The 18,312-nt window shown below is 38.2% G+C and overlaps 1 protein-coding gene across 1 annotated transcript in view; it reads right to left on the reverse strand.

The window, feature by feature from the left end:
- LOC134791716 (uncharacterized) overlaps window positions 1–18,312 on the reverse strand; it is a 498,190-nt gene that overhangs the window by 743 nt on the left and 479,135 nt on the right. The gene's annotated exons all lie outside the window — the stretch shown is intronic.

Consider the following 18,312-nt stretch of genomic DNA (forward strand, 5'->3'; position numbering starts at 1 on the left):
CACCTTTGGTTCCCACGGCGTGTGCGTACCTACACGTACAGACGCGCACCCCATACAACCATTTCCAGTCGCCGTTACGACGCGGTGTTGACACATCTTGTGTCGACACCGTCTGTTTCGGTCACAATTCCAGTCGCAGAGTCGTCGCCGTGTCGACACAGTTACCAGAAATGGGGAAGGGTCGACACATGACACAAAGTGACATAAAGTGTGGTCGCCGTGTGCACACATTGTTTCGGGTTTGCGACTACTTTATGCCAAAATCATTCGTTCATTCGTTCATTTTGTTCCTGTCAAATGGAAACTGTCAGATGGAAAAATACTTAAATAAAAATAAGTGACATTAATACGCCATCTCTAAAACGGATTACAAGACGTAATTATATATTGTTTGCATTTATATTACAATAGGACTTAAATTATTATGGGGAATTAAACTGCTCGAGTGATTTGATAAACTAAGTGTAATATAATCAACGCGCCACCACATTGTTTTAGTTTAGCCGGAAATGAAATTGTTTACTTCTCAGTGCCTGTGTTCATAACTATATTATTTGAAGCATTTTTAGTACTTCGATGCGTATACTATACTTAAATAACAGAAATAACGCTTTACATACTACGAAACTTGTTAATTATGATGTATAAATATGGTTTAAGGCTGAGAAATATTGCAGTCACAAAGTAGTTGCAATGTTTCGACTTTGTGTCGACTCTGTGTTGACACATGACACGCGCTGTCAAAAGTAATAACAAAGTTACTGGTATGTTACTGGATTTGCAAAATGGCTCCGTGTGTTGATTTGTTTTCAGATATTCTCAAAGTGTATAAATGCCGTGGTCAGAGATGGGCATTAATCGATTAACTGTTTATTCGACTAATTAATGGAATAAAAAAAGTTAACTCTCAAATTTTAATCGCGATTAGTTTAGTCGACCTAACATAGATTGAAATTGAATTAATCTGAATATTAATCGAATAAATTATCGATTAAATCTCGATTGAAAGTTGACAGGGGGCCATTTTTGTACGTAAAAATAATAGAAATGTCTTGCATGCAGATGGTAGCAAAACACTTTGTCATAAAAGTCGAGATGGGTGTCGATATATAGGTTTTAGGGAGTGCCGATTTCGAAAATAATGACCATTTTGGAATCCGAAATGGCGGCCATGCACTGTGTCATAAAAGTCGTCATGGATGTCGTTTTATACGTTTTAGGGGGCCCCAATTTTGAAAATGATGACCATTTTGGAATCCAAAATGGCGGCCATGCACTATGCCATAAAAGTCGTCATGGGTGTCGTTTTGTAGGTTTTAGGGGGCGCAGATTTCGAAAATGATGACCATTTTGGATTCCAAGATGGCGGCCATGCACTATGTCATAAAAGTCGTCATGGATGTCGTTTTATAGGTTTTAGGGGGCCCCGATTTAGAAAATGATGACCATTTTGAAATCCAAAATGGCGGCCATGCACTATGTCATAAAAGTCGTCATGGGTGTCGTTTTATAGGTTTTGGGGGGCGCAGATTTAGAAAATGATAACCATTTTGGATTCCAAAATGGCGGCCATGCACTATGTCATAAAAGTCGTCATGGGTGTCGTTTTATAGGTTTTAGGGGGCGCAGATTTCGAAAATGATGACCATTTTGGATTCCAAGATGGCGGCCATGCACTATGTCATAAAAGTCGTCATGTATGTCGTTTTATAGGTTTTAGGGGGCCGCGCTTTCGAAAATGATGACCATTTTGGAATCCAAAATGGCGGCCATGCACTATGTCATAAAAGTCGTCATGGGTGTCGTTTTATAGGTTTTGGGGGGCGCAGATTTCGAAAATGATAACATTTTCAATTTAAAAATGGCGGCAATGCACTATGTCATAAAAGTCGTCATGGATATCGTTTTATAGGTTTTAGGGGGCGCAGATTTCGAAAATGATGACTATTTTGGATTCCAAGATGGCGGCCATGCACTATGTCATAAAAGTCGTCATGGATGTCGTTTTATAGGTTTTAGGGGGCGCAGATTTCGAAAATGATAACATTTTCAATTTCAAAATGGCGGCAATGCACTATGTCATAAAAGTCGTCATGGATATCGTTTTATAGGTTTTAGGGGGCGCAGATTTCGAAAATGATGACTATTTTGGATTCCACTTTTATGACAAAATACGTAGCCGCCATCTTGGATTATAAAATGATCATCGTTTTCGAATTCTGCACTCCCTAAAACCTATAAATCGACATCCGTGACGACGCAAGTTATCTTTATTTTCAGATCTAACAAATTGCTACAGAATACAAAGGACAAAAAAGAAGCGAGGAGGTAATGAAACAAGCAAAAATACAGATGATTCCTCGACGCAATTGGGTGATTCTTAAATTGTGTCCAGATTTTTTTTGTCATAAAAGTTTTTATTTTTCACATATTACTCTCACAAGTTCCGTGACATTTCGACCTTGTAATTTTTTAAGTAAATATTTTTGTTTATCTATGAGGATCTCACTAGAATAGTATAATCAAGGTATGTTTATATTTGATGAATGAAATAGTAACGCAAAAAAAAAATATATTTGTGTCTTATATTCCTGCCGAAGACTTTTATTTTACCTTTTCCTTCTACACAAGTTTGGCCAAGTAATAAGAATTTAGGGCTCTCAATTTTATTTTGACTTCTACAACAGTAAAGCTACGAGGCCATGTTTGGTATCGTTTTCGTATAAATTCGCAGTACCAAATTTAGTTAAGGTATCACATTGACACCATTCCGAAGTAAAAACATATAAACTTATTAAAATACTTTCTTTTAAACTCCTCTTCACGCTTAAACTGCTGAACAGTTTTAATTTAAATTTGGTACACATATATTTTGAGTCCCGAGACAGGATATAATAAGTTATCTCAAAAATCATCCTTTAAAGGTGTGAAATGAGGTGTAGGGGGGAATTCAGAATTGACTTCTTGAAGTTAATACTGTTTAAGTTTAGGTTTGAAGTCATGTTTTTTCATCATTTTTAACTAAATCAAAGATGTAAACCATCCCAAATTTCATATAAATCGGTTCAGCGGTTATTGATTTCCCGTACAAATTTCCACGCCACTTTTCACACCTTCAAAAGATGATTTTGGTTATAAGATCTATCCTATGTCCTGTTCCGGGACGCAAACTATTTCTATACCAAATTTCAACAAAATCGGTTCAGCGGTTAAGCGTCAAGAAGAGTTTCAAAAAAACCGGCCAAGTGCGAGTCGGACTCGCGTATTAAGGGTTCCGTACATTAAGTCCGACTCGCGTTTGACTGCACATTTCTAATAGGTTTTCCTGTCATCTATAGGTAAAGAACTATTTTGTGTATTCAGACGGACATACATACAGACGCACAAGTGATCCTATAAGGGTTCCGTTTTTTCCTTTTGAGGTACGGAACCCTAAAAAGATTTATTTTTATTTTGTGGAATGGTGTCAATGTGATATCTTAAATGGATTCAGCACCCCAGATTTATACGAAAACGATACCAAACACGGCCTAGCACCTTCACTGATATAGATATATCAAGATAAAATTGAGAGCCCTAAATAAACTTTCAAGAGCGGATATCTCAAAAACTATTCAACATATCGAAAAAATTGATTGAATAAACTTGTAACAAATTAAATTAACTATCATTTTGTATAAGTGGCCATGTCGCTGAGATGCATAGTTTCCGAGATATAATCGAAAAACGGGAAAATGGGACCTTCAAAGCCCCCTCTCTCCCCCCCGCTCAAGGGCTACGGCCGGGGACTTTTGATATGTTCGCCTCCTAACTTGTCAAACCGAGTTACGGAGTCAAAAATTGTGTTCCGAGCATTTCCCTCTACAACTTTTGGAGCATTCGTTGCCTGACCTAAGTAGCTTATTGAATTTCTTTAAAAACTTTTCTGTAAAAGGTTGACGGGTGTTGGGTGTTTATATGGTTTCGGTCGATTATTATCATTTGCATTGCCCATGATGACTTACTAGAATTACGAGCACACGAGACACTAATAGTAGTTTGACAAACCTTGGTTTTCAAGAGGTATTTTATAGTGACATTGGCTGTCACAAATTTGCTGTCAGATTTAGTCGCAAACCGCACGCAAAGTGCACACAAATGTGTCGACACCTTGTTACGGAAAAGTGTAGACACGGCGACGACACTTTGTTTCGAAACAATTCTAGACACATTGTGTGGACTCTGTTACGACACATCTGACATTTAGTTACCACTTTGTGATTCTGCGACTGGAATGGTTATATGGGACACTAACATTAAAAAATTGAATATCATGCGCACTTGTCGGAAATATAACGGCCTGAAAGCAAATAAGTATTTAACTATCGACTATCTCCTCGCTTATAAAACGTAGGAAGACAAGATACTTAAATTCCGTGACAATAAAAAGATTCATATATTACTAATTACTAATAAGTGTTGACCCCTAATATTCTCTGTTACTACCGATAAATACTATTTTAAGATAAATTACGCCTGCGAAGAAAACACGCTATCGGCGCTCGCTTCGCTCGAATTTCAAAAGTGGGGTAATTTTGAAAATGGCTAATATCCCATACAACCATTTCCAGTCGCCGTTACGACGCGGTGTTGACACATCTTGTGTCGACACCGTCTGTTTCGGTCACAATTCCAGTCGCAGAGTCGTCGCCGTGTCGACACAGTTACCAGAAATGGGGAAGGGTCGACACATGACACAAAGTGACATAAAGTGTGGTCGCCGTGTGCACACATTGTTTCGAGTTTGCGACTACTTTATGCCAAAATCATTCGTTCATTCGTTCATTTTGTTCCTGTCAAATGGAAACTGTCAGATGGAAAAATACTTAAATAAAAATAAGTGACATTAATACGCCATCTCTAAAACGGATTACAAGACGTAATTATATATTGTTTGCATTTATATTACAATAGGACTTAAATTATTATGGGGAATTAAACTGCTCGAGTGATTTGATAAACTAAGTGTAATATAATCAACGCGCCACCACATTGTTTTAGTTTAGCCGGAAATGAAATTGTTTACTTCTCAGTGCCTGTGTTCATAACTATATTATTTGAAGCATTTTTAGTACTTCGATGCGTATACTATACTTAAATAACAGAAATAACGCTTTACATACTACGAAACTTGTTAATTATGATGTATAAATATGGTTTAAGGCTGAGAAATATTGCAGTCACAAAGTAGTTGCAATGTTTCGACTTTGTGTCGACTCTGTGTTGACACATGACACGCGCTGTCAAAAGTAATAACAAAGTTACTGGTATGTTACTGGATTTGCAAAATGGCTCCTTGTGTTGATTTGTTTTCAGATATTCTCAAAGTGTAAAAATGCCGTGGTCAGAGATGGGCATTAATCGATTAACTGTTTATTCGACTACTCGTAATTAATGGAATAAAAAAAGTTAATTCTCAAATTTTAATCGCGATTAGTTCAGTCGACCTAACATAGATTGAAATTGAATTAATCTGAATATTAATCGAATAAATTATCGATTAAATCTCGATTGAAAGTTGACAGGGGGCCATTTTTGTACGTAAAAATAATAGAAATGTCTTGCATGCAGATGGTAGCAAAACACTTTGTCATAAAAGTCGAGATGGGTGTCGATATACAGGTTTTAGGGAGTGCCGATTTCGAAAATAATGACCATTTTGGAATCCGAAATGGCGGCCATGCACTGTGTCATAAAAGTCGTCATGGATGTCGTTTTATACGTTTTAGGGGGCCCCGATTTTGAAAATGATGACCATTTTGGAATCCAAAATGGCGGCCATGCACTATGCCATAAAAGTCGTCATGGGTGTCGTTTTATAGGTTTTAGGGGGTGCAGATTTCGAACATGATGACCATTTTGGATTCCAAGATGGCGGCCATGCACTATGTCATAAAAGTCGTCATGGATGTCGTTTTATAGGTTTTAGGGGGCCCCGATTTAGAAAATGATGACCATTTTGGAATCCAAAATGGCGGCCATGCACTATGTCATAAAAGTCGTCATGGATGTCGTTTTATAGGTTTTGGGGGGCGCAGATTTCGAAAATGATAACATTTTCAATTTCAAAATGGCGGTAATGCACTATGTCATAAAAGTCGTCATGGATATCGTTTTATAGGTTTTAGGGGGCGCAGATTTCGAAAATGATGACTATTTTGGATTCCAAGATGGCGGCCATGCACTATGTCATAAAAGTCGTCATGGATGTCGTTTTATAGGTTTTAGGGGGCGCAGATTTCGAAAATGATGACCATTTTGGAATCCAAAATGGCGGCCATGCAGTATGTCATAAAAGTCGTCATGGCTGACGTTTTATAGGTTTTAGGGAGCGCAGATTTCGAAAATAATAACTATTTTGGAATCCAAGATGGCCGCCATGCACTATGTTAAAAGTCGTCAAGGATGTCGTTTTATTGGTCATGGTCATCAATTTCGAAATCTGCACACCTGTTTCTACCGCGCAGCGGCTAAGCAACAACACCGTATTTTATCGCTCCGTAAATATTATTCTAATATTGCAGTAAATTCAGTTTTGTTCCCGTTGAAATCTACATCAACATAAAGACAATTTCACCAGCTATCCAGTGACATATTCAGTGTTAGTGAGAAGTGCGTGCCCGAAGTACAATCACGATATTTATTTTTCTGAAAAGCGTTACCCGTCGAAACTTTGAACGCGGACACGGCGCGCATCGTGAGTCACCGCTCGCTCTGCCTCGCACCACGAGACTCGACGGAATCGGCGCGCTGTGCGTCGTATCGCTAAGGTATCGCTTAGGATTGCTTGGTACGAGGGCCAGAATGATTTGCTCCGGCTGCGTTCTGCCGATAGCGGACGGGCAATGTATTGCCTGTACAGCACAAAATTGTGGAAAGGCGTGCCATTTGATATGTGGAAATGCTCTACACATAGACTCAGAGCAAGCGAAGACGTGGGTATGTCCGGACTGTCAGGCGAGCTCCAGAGTAGGTGGGGACAATACGCACACCCCAGTACGGTCAGCTGGTAATGTTACCTTCCGAAAAACGAATCTGCAGCATAATCCATCGCCAGATGTGTCACAGAACCCGCCGGCGAATATAGAATCGCTGTTTTCAGAAATTCGTTTGCTTCGTGCAGACGTGGCTAAATTACAATCCGATTTCGCCAGCCGCCTCGATTCCTTATCTCAACAGGTAGCAGACTATAATGCGCGTATTTTAAAACTGGAAGAGAAGGAAAGGGAGAACGTCTTACTCAAGACCCAGGTCCAAAATCAATTAAACCAGCAAGCTCAGCAGTCGCTAAGTTCAGAACTGGAGATAATGGGCCTTCCTGAAACGCCAAATGAAAACCCCTACCACATAGTCCTGACTACAGCCTTGACGCTAGGGATGAATCTCGAAGAGGTTGATGTAAACTTTGTGACCCGCGTGGGCCCGCGACGCCAGGGTGACAAAATCAACCAATCTAGGCCCTTAGTGGTTTCCTTTGTGAGGAGGGCGAAACGTGAAGAGTTCCTAAAACAGGCAAAAACTCGGCGGTCAACGCTCAGTAGCAAGGACATCGTACCAACAAGTCCTACGACAAGGGTATACGTGAATGAGCGCTTGACCAGTGACAGCAGGCGCTTATTTCGTGACACACGGACATGGGTTAAGGAACACGGTTTTAAATACTGCTGGACTCGCAGAGGATGCAGCCGTGCAGAGATGGAAACCCAGCCCTACAGATTCGATCTCACGAAGATCTCCAAAAGTTTTCAGGACAATGAAACGAATAACTTTCTAGGAATGTGTTTGTTTACCTGGTTTTATTTTGTCTTACGTTTTTCACTAATAATGAGACAGCAGTGTCTAACCATCATGGCCTTACATTGCTTTTTAGATGGAATGTTGACATGTGTTACTTACACCCACACCAACTCTTCACTTCACACACACACACATACATATAGGAAAAAAATCGTAATAAGCATACTTTACTTTATACAGTGTGTCATTACTTATACCGTAGATGGGACGCTAGCAACCCGTAGAGGCATTACCACTTTAGACTACAATATTCTCTTTTATTTATTTTTGTACTGTGAATGGAAGCGTTACAACTAATGTTTGAAATCGACAACTCCTATAATGTTGAATGCCATGCAAAATCCACCCCTGAAGAGTGTAGTCCCATTATCTCTAAGTATTCATTGAAACTTCTTCAAATAAATATAAGAAGTATACAACGGAACTTTGACAACTTCTTATTGATTTTTGCTCGTTTAAATATAAATTTTGACATTATTATTTTCAGCGAATGCTGGATCAATGATAACTCTACGATTAAACAAATAAACGGATACACATCATTTAGTACAAAAAAGTATATAAACAAATCAGGAGGAGTTATCGCTTATGTGAACAACAAATGGTCACCAAATGTGTGTGTGTCAGAGCCAGATATAGCTGATGCAAACTGTTTAGAGATAGATATTCCTAGCGTTTCTACAGTTTTAGCTATCTATCGGTCCCCGTCTTTTTCTAATGTTGACAATTTTTGCTTATCCCTGGACCAGTTTCTTGGAACCGTCTGCCGAAAGTCATGTCTGATAGTATCAGGTGATATGAACATTAACATTTTGGAATCAGCAGCAGATGACGAGCATGCATCAAGATACCTGGATGTGCTTGCATCGCATGGATTACTCTCCTCGATCAACAAACCAACACATAATAAAACCTGCATAGACCATATCTTCATATCAAGCAGTCTTTCCGCTGAATCGATTGTATGCCAGTCCGACCTAACTGATCATGATTTAATTATGATCGGCATCGTAACGGAACGTAATAGGAATACTACTCAAAAAAGATCAAGACTAAAGGTCAACTACGACGGACTCAGTACAGAACTTGAATTTGCTGACTGGTCCCCTGTTGTGCGAGCAAGCTCTGTGAATGATGCCGTGTCGGTTTTCTCAACCATAGTCTCAGAAGCGATCTCCAGAAACTCCGAAAAGTTTCAAGTAAGCCGCTCTAAATTCTGCATCCAACCTTGGATGACTCCGGGGCTAATTAGGTGTTCAAAACACAGAGACAAACTACACCGGATTTCGCGGCAATTTCCGAACGACGAAACTAAAAAACTTGTATACAGAAGATATCGCAACTTTTTTACTAATCTTCTAAGAAATCTTAAAGCAGAACATGAGAGAAAAGAACTTACTGCCCACAAAAAGTCGCCAAAAAAATTGTGGAAAACCATAAATAAAATTACACATCGGAACCCTACAAAATCTACTACGCAAAATCTGACAAAGATTAAAAATACTGAAAGAGAGTCCCTGAACGTATGTAACGAATACTTTGCTTCTGTCGGTCAGAACCTTGCCAACATAATCTTAACAGAGGAAAATGAAACACAAGAGTCTTTGGCAGCCAAAGTTAATGTAAAAACATCAAGATTTAATTCAATTTTCATCTCCCCTACAGACAAAAGTGAGGTTCTCAGCCTGATCCAAAAATTGGACCCAGATAGTTCTCCAGGCCTTGACAATATTAACAATAAAATTTTGAAAGCCATTGGTTCGGCTATTGCTAAACCCCTTGCAGTGATTTTTAACCAAAGCATAGAAAGTGGTATATTTCCCACGGCTTGGAAAATGTCGGCAATAGTTCCGATTCACAAAGGGAATGCCAAAAATGAACCCTGCAACTATCGGCCTATATCACTACTGGGATGTTACTCAAAACTTCTAGAGCGAATTGTGAATAAAAGGATAGTTACTTACCTTGAATCCAATGACCTTCTATCGGATCGTCAGTTTGGTTTCAGAAAGGGATAATCGACCGAAGATGCCGTTACTCTTCTCACAAAAATTGTCTCTTCACACTTGGACGAGGGCCGAGCCTGTGTCGGAGTCTTTCTAGACTTAGCAAAAGCCTTCGACACGGTTTCTGTCCCCATCCTTTTAAAAAAACTAGAGGCGTACGGGTTTCGTGGGAATACACTAAATTGGTTTACTAGTTACTTGACTGAAAGAAAGCAGTGTGTACAAATTGGGGAACACTTTAGTGACCTGAGGGCGGTTTCTTTTGGCGTACCACAGGGCAGCATTTTAGGTCCTACTCTTTTTCTATTGTATATCAATGACATTACACTTACTCCGCTACAGAATGCTGAGCTACTGTGCTATGCCGATGACACCGCTATCGTCTTTCACGGTTGCTCTTGGGAAAACGTCTATAGCCATGTCGAGCATGGTATGTCTCTACTGTCAGGTTGGTTAAAGCAGAATCTTTTAACTTTAAATACTACCAAAACGACATTCCTTTGTTTCCATAAGACAGCGGCTTCTTCACCAGGACTTCAGATAAAACTTAAAGTCCACAATCGTAGTTGCACTGTTTCTTCAGCCCAAACTTGTATGTGTGACCATATGACAAGATCTAACAAAATAAAGTACCTCGGAATTGTGATAGACGAGAAACTAAACTTCAAGCTGCATGTGGAGGCAGTGGCAGGTAGGGTCAGAAAGCTGATATACACCATGAAGATGCTAAGGGAATCAGCTGACTTATCCCTATTAAGAACTATTTATACCGCTCTTGGACAATCGATAATCAATTACTGCATCCTTGCCTGGGGAGGTACAACCTCGACTATCCTTCTGAAATTAGAAAGAGCGCAAAGAGCGGTGCTAAAGGTAGCCTTGAAGAAATCAATTAGGTATCCTACGAAGGTCTTATACAATGACGCTCAAGTACTCAGTGTTCGGAAGCTCTATCTTCTGAGGGTGGCTCTGTCGGTACACAAAATGGTTCTAAACTCATCAAACTACAATAGGTTACTCAAAAATCGAATATTTAAAATTCCTACGATTGCTGTCAAAACCACATTTGCACATCGTTTTTCAGTCTTTCTCCACCCCCGAGTCTACAACCGTTTAGTTAATTTATACAATTTTAAAGATTACTCGGTATTCGAAACAAAAAAGCTCTTAACAGTTAATATGATAAACTTATCCTTTTTAGACACAGAAAACATTATTAGGATAATATCCTAATATAACACACACATTCACACCACACACACACACTAACACACACACACACACACAACGTGTCGACACTCAATTAGAATAATAATTATTACTTCAGGCTTTATATATGTTTCTTTTAAATTAATTTCCTTATTCTACTTTTATTTTTCTGTTCAACATAGTGCAATAGCCGCTTATGTAATACCTACCTTTAAGTTAATCGTATGTTTTCCCTCACGGGACAGGCCTATGCCTAGTGTGGGGGTCAGTATAAACTGTAAATGTTCTTATGTTTTTTTGGAAATAAACTATTTGTATTTGTATTTGTTTCAAATAAGGTATCGGTAGATGCATCCTAGTAAGTCAACAACATCTATATCTACTATCGAAATGTACTTTTGATAGTACTTATGTAGTAGTACGAAATGTAATCTGAAAGGAATCAAGTAATATATATTCCTGTACCTAATGAAGAATCGACATTGATTTCTATTACTAGTAATTGTAGTATTCGAAAAATTGATTCCTGATTCCTCAAATGGAATTGTACTTAGTAATTCGGTATTGTTAGATTACAAAGTAATCTAGGAATCGGTAATCAGATTACAAAGTAATTTCAAGTAATCGTGGAATCAGGAATCAATTACGAAATGCCCATCTCAGACTAAGTAGCACTGCATTCAATTGATCTGTTTGGCGAACCGCGAGTTCACAGTTCGGGGCGAACTACTATATGTATAGGTTTTAGGGTGTGCAGAATTCGAAAATGATGACCATTTTGGAAACCAAGATGTCTACCGTACACTTTGTCCTAAAAGTCGTCATGGATCTCGATTTATAGGTATTAGGGAGTGGAGAATTCGAAAATTATGACCGTTTTAGAATCTAAGATGTCTGCCGTGCACGTTGGTCATGGTCATCATTTTCGAATTCTACTCTTCCTAACACCTATAAATCAACATCCATGACGGGTCATATGACAAAGTGCACGGCAGACATCTTGGAATCCAAAATGGTCATCATTTTCGAATTCTGCACTCCCTTAAACCTATAAAACGATATCCATGACGACTTTTATGACAAAGTGCACGGCAGTTATCTTGGATTCCAAACTGGTCATCATTTTCGAAATCGGCACTTCCTAAAACCTATAAAACGATATTCATGACGACTTTTATGACAAAATACGTAGCCGCCATCATGGATTATAAAATGGTCATCGTTTTCGAATTCTGCACTCCCTAAAACCTATAAATCGACATCCGTGACGACGCAAGTTATCTTTATTTTCAGATCTAACAAATTGCTACAGAATACAAAGGACAGAAAAGAAGCGAGGAGGTAATGAAACAAGCAAAAACACAGATGATTCCTCGACGCAATTGGGTGATTCTTAAATTGTGTCCAGATTTTTTTGTCATAAAAGTTTTTATTTTTCACATATTACTCTCACAAGTTCCGTGACATTTCGACCTTGTAATTTTTTAAGTAAATGTTTTTGTTTATCTATGAGGATCTCACTAGAATAATATAATCAAGGTATGTTTATATTTGATGATTGAAATAGTAACGCAAAAAAAAAAATATTTGTGTCTTATATTCCTGCCGAAGACTTTTATTTTACCTTTTCCTTCTACACAAGTTTGGCCAAATAATAAGAATTTAGGGCTCTCAATTTTATTTTGACTTCTACAACAGTAAAGCTACGAGGCCATGTTTGGTATCGTTTTCGTATAAATTCGCAGTACCAAATTTAGTTAAGGTATCACATTGACACCATTCCGAAGTAAAAACATATAAACTTATTAAAATACTTTCTTTTAAACTCCTCTTCACGCTTAAACTGCTGAACAGTTTTAATTTAAATTTGGTACACATATATTTTGAGTCCCGAGACAGGACATAATAAGTTATCTCAAAATCATCCTTTAAAGGTGTGAAATGAGGTGTAGGGGGGAATTCAGAATTGACTTCTTGAAGTTAATACTGTTTAAGTTTAGGTTTGAAGTCATGTTTTTTTATAATTTTTAACTAAATCAAAGATGTAGACCATCCCAAATTTCATATAAATCGGTTCAGCGGTTATTGATTTCCCGTACAAATTTCCACGCCACTTTTCACACCTTCAAAAGATGATTTTGGTTATAAGATCTATCCTATGTCCTGTTCCGGGACGCAAACTATTTCTATACCAAATTTCAACGAAATCGGTTCAGCGGTTAAGCGTCAAGAGGAGGTTCAAAAAAACCGGCCAAGTGCGAGTCGGACTCGCGTATTAAGGGTTCCGTACATTAAGTCCGACTCGCGCTTGACTGCAGATTTCTAATAGGTTTTCCTGTCATCTATATATAGGTAAAGAACTATTTGTGTATTCAGACGGACATACATACAGACGCACGAGTGATCCTATAAGGGTTCCGTTTTTTCCTTTTGAGGTACGGAACCCTAAGAAGATTTTTTTTTATTTTGTGGAATGGTGTCAATGTGATACCTTAAATGGATTCAGCACTCCAGATTTATACGAAAACGATACCAAACACGGCCTAGCACCTTCACTGATATAGATATATCAAGATAAAATTGAGAGCCCTAAATAAACTTTCAAGAGCGGATATCTCAAAAACTATTCAACATATCGAAAAAATTGATTGAATAAACTTGTAACAAATTAAATTAACTTTCATTTTGTATAAGTGGCCATGTCGCTGAGATGCATAGTTTCCGAGATATAATCGAAAAACCGGAAAATGGGACCTTCAAAGCCCCCTCTCTCCCCCCCCGCTCAAGGGCTACAGCCGGGGACTTTTGATATGTTCACCTCCTAACTTGTCAAACCGAGTTACGGAGTCTAAAATTGTGTTCCGAGCATTTCCCTCTACAACTTTTGGAGCATTCGTTGCCTGACCTAAGTAGCTTATTGCATTTCTTTAAAAACTTTTCTGTAAAAGGTTGACGGGTGTGGTGTTTATATGGTTTCAACCGATTATTATCATTTGCATTGCGCATGATGACTTACTAGAATTACGAGCACACGAGACACTAATAGTAATTTGACAAACCTTGGTTTTCAAGAGGTATTTTATATTGACATTTGCTGTCACAAATTTGCTGTCAGATTTAGTCGCAAACCGCACGCAAAGTGCACACAAATGTGTCGACACCTTGTTACGGAAAAGTGTAGACACGGCGACGACACTTTGTTTCGAAACAATTCTAGACACATTGTGTGGACTCTGTTACGACACATCTGACATTTAGTTACCACTTTGTGATTCTGCGACTGGAATGGTTATATGGGTATCTACTAACTCAGAAGTAGATAAGTACTTCATAATTTACCAACAATTACGTTACTGCAACGTTTATCATATGGCATCTGCTTGTACTGTTGCTACAACAAAAAGTGTTCTAGTTTAGTAGATATTAGGAATTTCCAAATTACCCCGCGTTCGTAGTCACCCAAATGCACCTTTCCTTCATAGATAATCTAATGGTCAATAAATGATTGCCATGGTCTGAAACCACAACCTGAACAGCTACCATAACTCATTTGTAGTCGTAGATTTGCTGAGTAACAATAGCTTGTGTAGCTGACTGTACAAGACGGATGTAGGCGAGACCTTGAGAAGAAATCCTTAAGCAAAATTCGGTCGGCGAAATACAATGCGTATTTAGCGAACTACGAATATTAAACCGAACTGTGACTAATCGGGACAACCCTATCAGAGGTTAACATGATTTAAATTAACGATAAAGGCCACTGTTTATTGGTACGAAGTAAATAACGTTTCCTTACTATGTATAAGTAAGCAGTAGGTATTCAAAACACCTGTGCAAGTAATTGTAAACAATTTACGACCAAACCCACAACTTTCAAATTTAAAATATCAAATTGGTATAATGTTTGTAGCCTGCGTTCCTGTATTCGTAGTGCTCGTAATTGATTCGGTCAAATTGTGTTTTTTGAAAAACAAATTATAGCCCGCTTGAAATGAATGTAGTATGATACCTTTGGGTATGGTGCTCACTAAGTAGTGTCCCATCCCCTCCCCCTGACGCAACTCCCCTCCCTCCCCCGCCCTTTTAGCATGAAATATGTCCAGGTAGTTAAATTTTTGAGAAAACTATTCAAGTTAGGAAAAAAGTGCGGAAAGAGAAGAGTCGTGAAATGTATGTATAAAATACGACCGGTCTGGCCTAGTGGGTAGTGACCCTGCCTGCGAAGCCGATGGTCCTGGGTTCGAATCCCAGTAAGGGCATTTATTTGTGTGATGAACACTAATATTTGTTCCTGAGTCATGGGTGTTTTCTATGTATATATTTAAGTATGTATTAATCTATATATCTAAGTATGTATATCGTCGCCTAGCACCCATAGTACAAGCTTTGCTTAGTTTGGGGCTAGGTTGATCTGTGTAAGATGTCCCCAATATTTATTATTTATATGGGGCCCAATACATTATATTAAGAGATCACTTCGGTCTTGTTTGGGAACAAATCAATCAAATTTTAGCACATCTCTAACTCTGAGGAAAATAATACCTACTTGAAATATCAAGTAAGGTATTATTTTTTAAACTATGAATATCAATACATAGTTTTCAAATTCGGTACTTAGTTTATTCGTTTCTATTGGCAAAAGAATTGCAACATCTGTCATTGTTTAATCTGACCCCTGCCTGTCACAGAGCCTATTAACGAGGATTAAAAACCATTACCCCTATTAGATAAGTTGGTTATTACGAAACTAACTGGCCGGCACGTGTGGGATTGAATTGCAATTCATTTAAATAAATCGCATATCGTGCAGATATTTGAGAACTATTAAGTTAAGTCCATCGTATTCGTATTAATTATACACGCGATTACGGTACTTATTGGTCGCAACCTATGTCTGTGTCAGCCCCACGGAAGTACTTATTTTATTTTCTGTGATCTTGATCAGCCTGATGATCCGAAACTACTGCATGGACAATTCTTAAGACTACGTACTCGTACCTACATACAAATAAAAAACCGGGCAAGTGCGAGTCGGACACGCGCACGAAGGGTTCCGTACCATAATGCAAAAAAACGGAAAAAAAGCAAAAAAAAAATCACGTTTGTTGTATGAGAGCCCTATTTAAATCTTTATTTTATTCTGTTTTTAGTATTTGTTGTTATAGCGGCAACAGAAATACATCATCTGTGAAAATTTCAACTGTCTAGCTATCACGGTTCGTGAGATACAGCCTGGTTACAGACAGACGGACGGACGGACAGCGAAGTCTTTATTAATAGGGTCCCGTTTTACCCTTTGGGTACGGAACCCTAAAAATAATGTTTTTCCACTTCTAAATATTTTCCATTCTCCATGATTTTTAATACGTTATTGATACAATGAAAATCTAGGTACAGTACCTACCAGTAGGTAGAAAAATTGATTTACCTTTTTTCAAAATTTGCAAAAATGTTTTTTAAGCGAAACTTATAAACCTAGAATATATTATGCTGAAGCGAACGACGTAATTTGTTAAGATTTAGTTAGTGGATGGAAACCGTTATCTTCCGAAATGGAAATTATATGAAATAAGTACCTACCGGTATCCATTCTTTCCTCTTAAAACCATAACGCTTACGTATCAAAAAATTTAATACATTATGTAGGTATAGGTACCTACCTATGTGTGGTACCTTCACTGAAAAAAATATGAGCTATCGAGCACACATTAAAATTATTTCATTAAGATTAACTGCTATTACAATATCAACTAATGTACGTTCGTTCGTACGTAACGTACAAACAGTAAACTTTACTGCTTGGTTCGATAGGCTGATATGTAACCGTTTAAAGCATTAAACGTTAATGCAATTTCAATTGTTTTATAAACGATTTTTTTTCCCAGTGTTGGAACCCAGATTCCTGTGTTCTTAAGTCGTTCTGGTTCTCACCTACGAGCTTAGCGTATTTCTAAGAACATACATAGAACGAGCGAATAAGAAATATCCATTATCATAATTGGTCTATAATCTGGAGATATTGAAATGCGCACTTAGGCTAATCCGAAGATATGAAGACATCGTGACAGCACTGCCTCTGATTCGCTTGCTGATTTTACTCTATTTACATACATTAACTAGATATCCTTGCTTACTTCTTTGTATCGCCATTCAAACTCAAGCGCTATTCGCCAATAGAGGCGAAAAATGTATACATATCTTTGACGTCGGCGTCGTCTGTAGGTACTGTACCTATTATTGGCGGTGGTAAAGAATCGGTAGCTCTCTAGGTAACTCCAAACATACCTGATTATCCTTTTTAGGGTTCCGTACCCAAAGGGTAAAAACGGGACCCTAATATTACTAAGACTCCACTGTCCGTCTGTCCATCCGTCCACCTGTCTCTCACCAGGCTGTATCTCACGAACCGTGATAGAACGAACCTAGACAGTTGAAATTTTCACAGATGATGTATTTCTGTTGCCGCTGTAACAAATACTAAAAACAGAATAAAATAAATATTTAAGTGGGGCTGCCATACAACAAACGTGATTTTTTTGCTGTTTTTGCGTAACGGTACGGAACCCTTCGTGCGCGAGTCCGACTCGCATTTGTCCGGTTTTTATTAAGATAACTTCTGTTTAGTGTCGCAATTACTGTTTAAGCAAATTGTTGGCAGCAAAATTTAATAATAACACAAGTCCACTTAAGTCCTGCCATGTTACATGTCGCAAGCGAGCCCTAGCACTAGTTTATTAAGTAATCCTGTCCCACATGCAGGCTACTGCATGTCCAATTAAATATGATTTATATGACAAATCTGAGCCGTGAAATTCAAATTTAATCCAGGACCTGGATTTGCGAACGGCCTAACAGCATAGGTACCTAGGTACAGTCAACAAAGTCAGTATTAATATTGGGTGAAACAACGCGCCATAAGTATCTGCCACACTCGAATACGTTTCCAAATAGTAATATGTCTCTGTTCTCGTTCAATAGTATCTAATATAGTGTAATTGTTCTACATATAGAATTTAATTTTGTTAAGCTATTACTATTAGAGATTGGGCACTTTTAACTATACCTACTCTCCTTAATATCTTCGTCCTCTCTTTAAGTATTAAACTACCTATAGTAGTGGCTCAGTCAGCTGTCAACCTCTAAAAACTCCATGGCTTTTGTTTTGGATAAAATCCAAAAGCTGAATAGACTAAAAATCCATATATTATCGTACCTACCTGCTGACAAAATTTCACGAGAATCTGCTGAGAAATTTGACCAC

The sequence above is a fragment of the Cydia splendana genome, chromosome 6, assembly GCF_910591565.1.
Source record: "Cydia splendana chromosome 6, ilCydSple1.2, whole genome shotgun sequence".
NCBI classification, from domain to species: Eukaryota; Metazoa; Arthropoda; class Insecta; order Lepidoptera; family Tortricidae; genus Cydia; species Cydia splendana.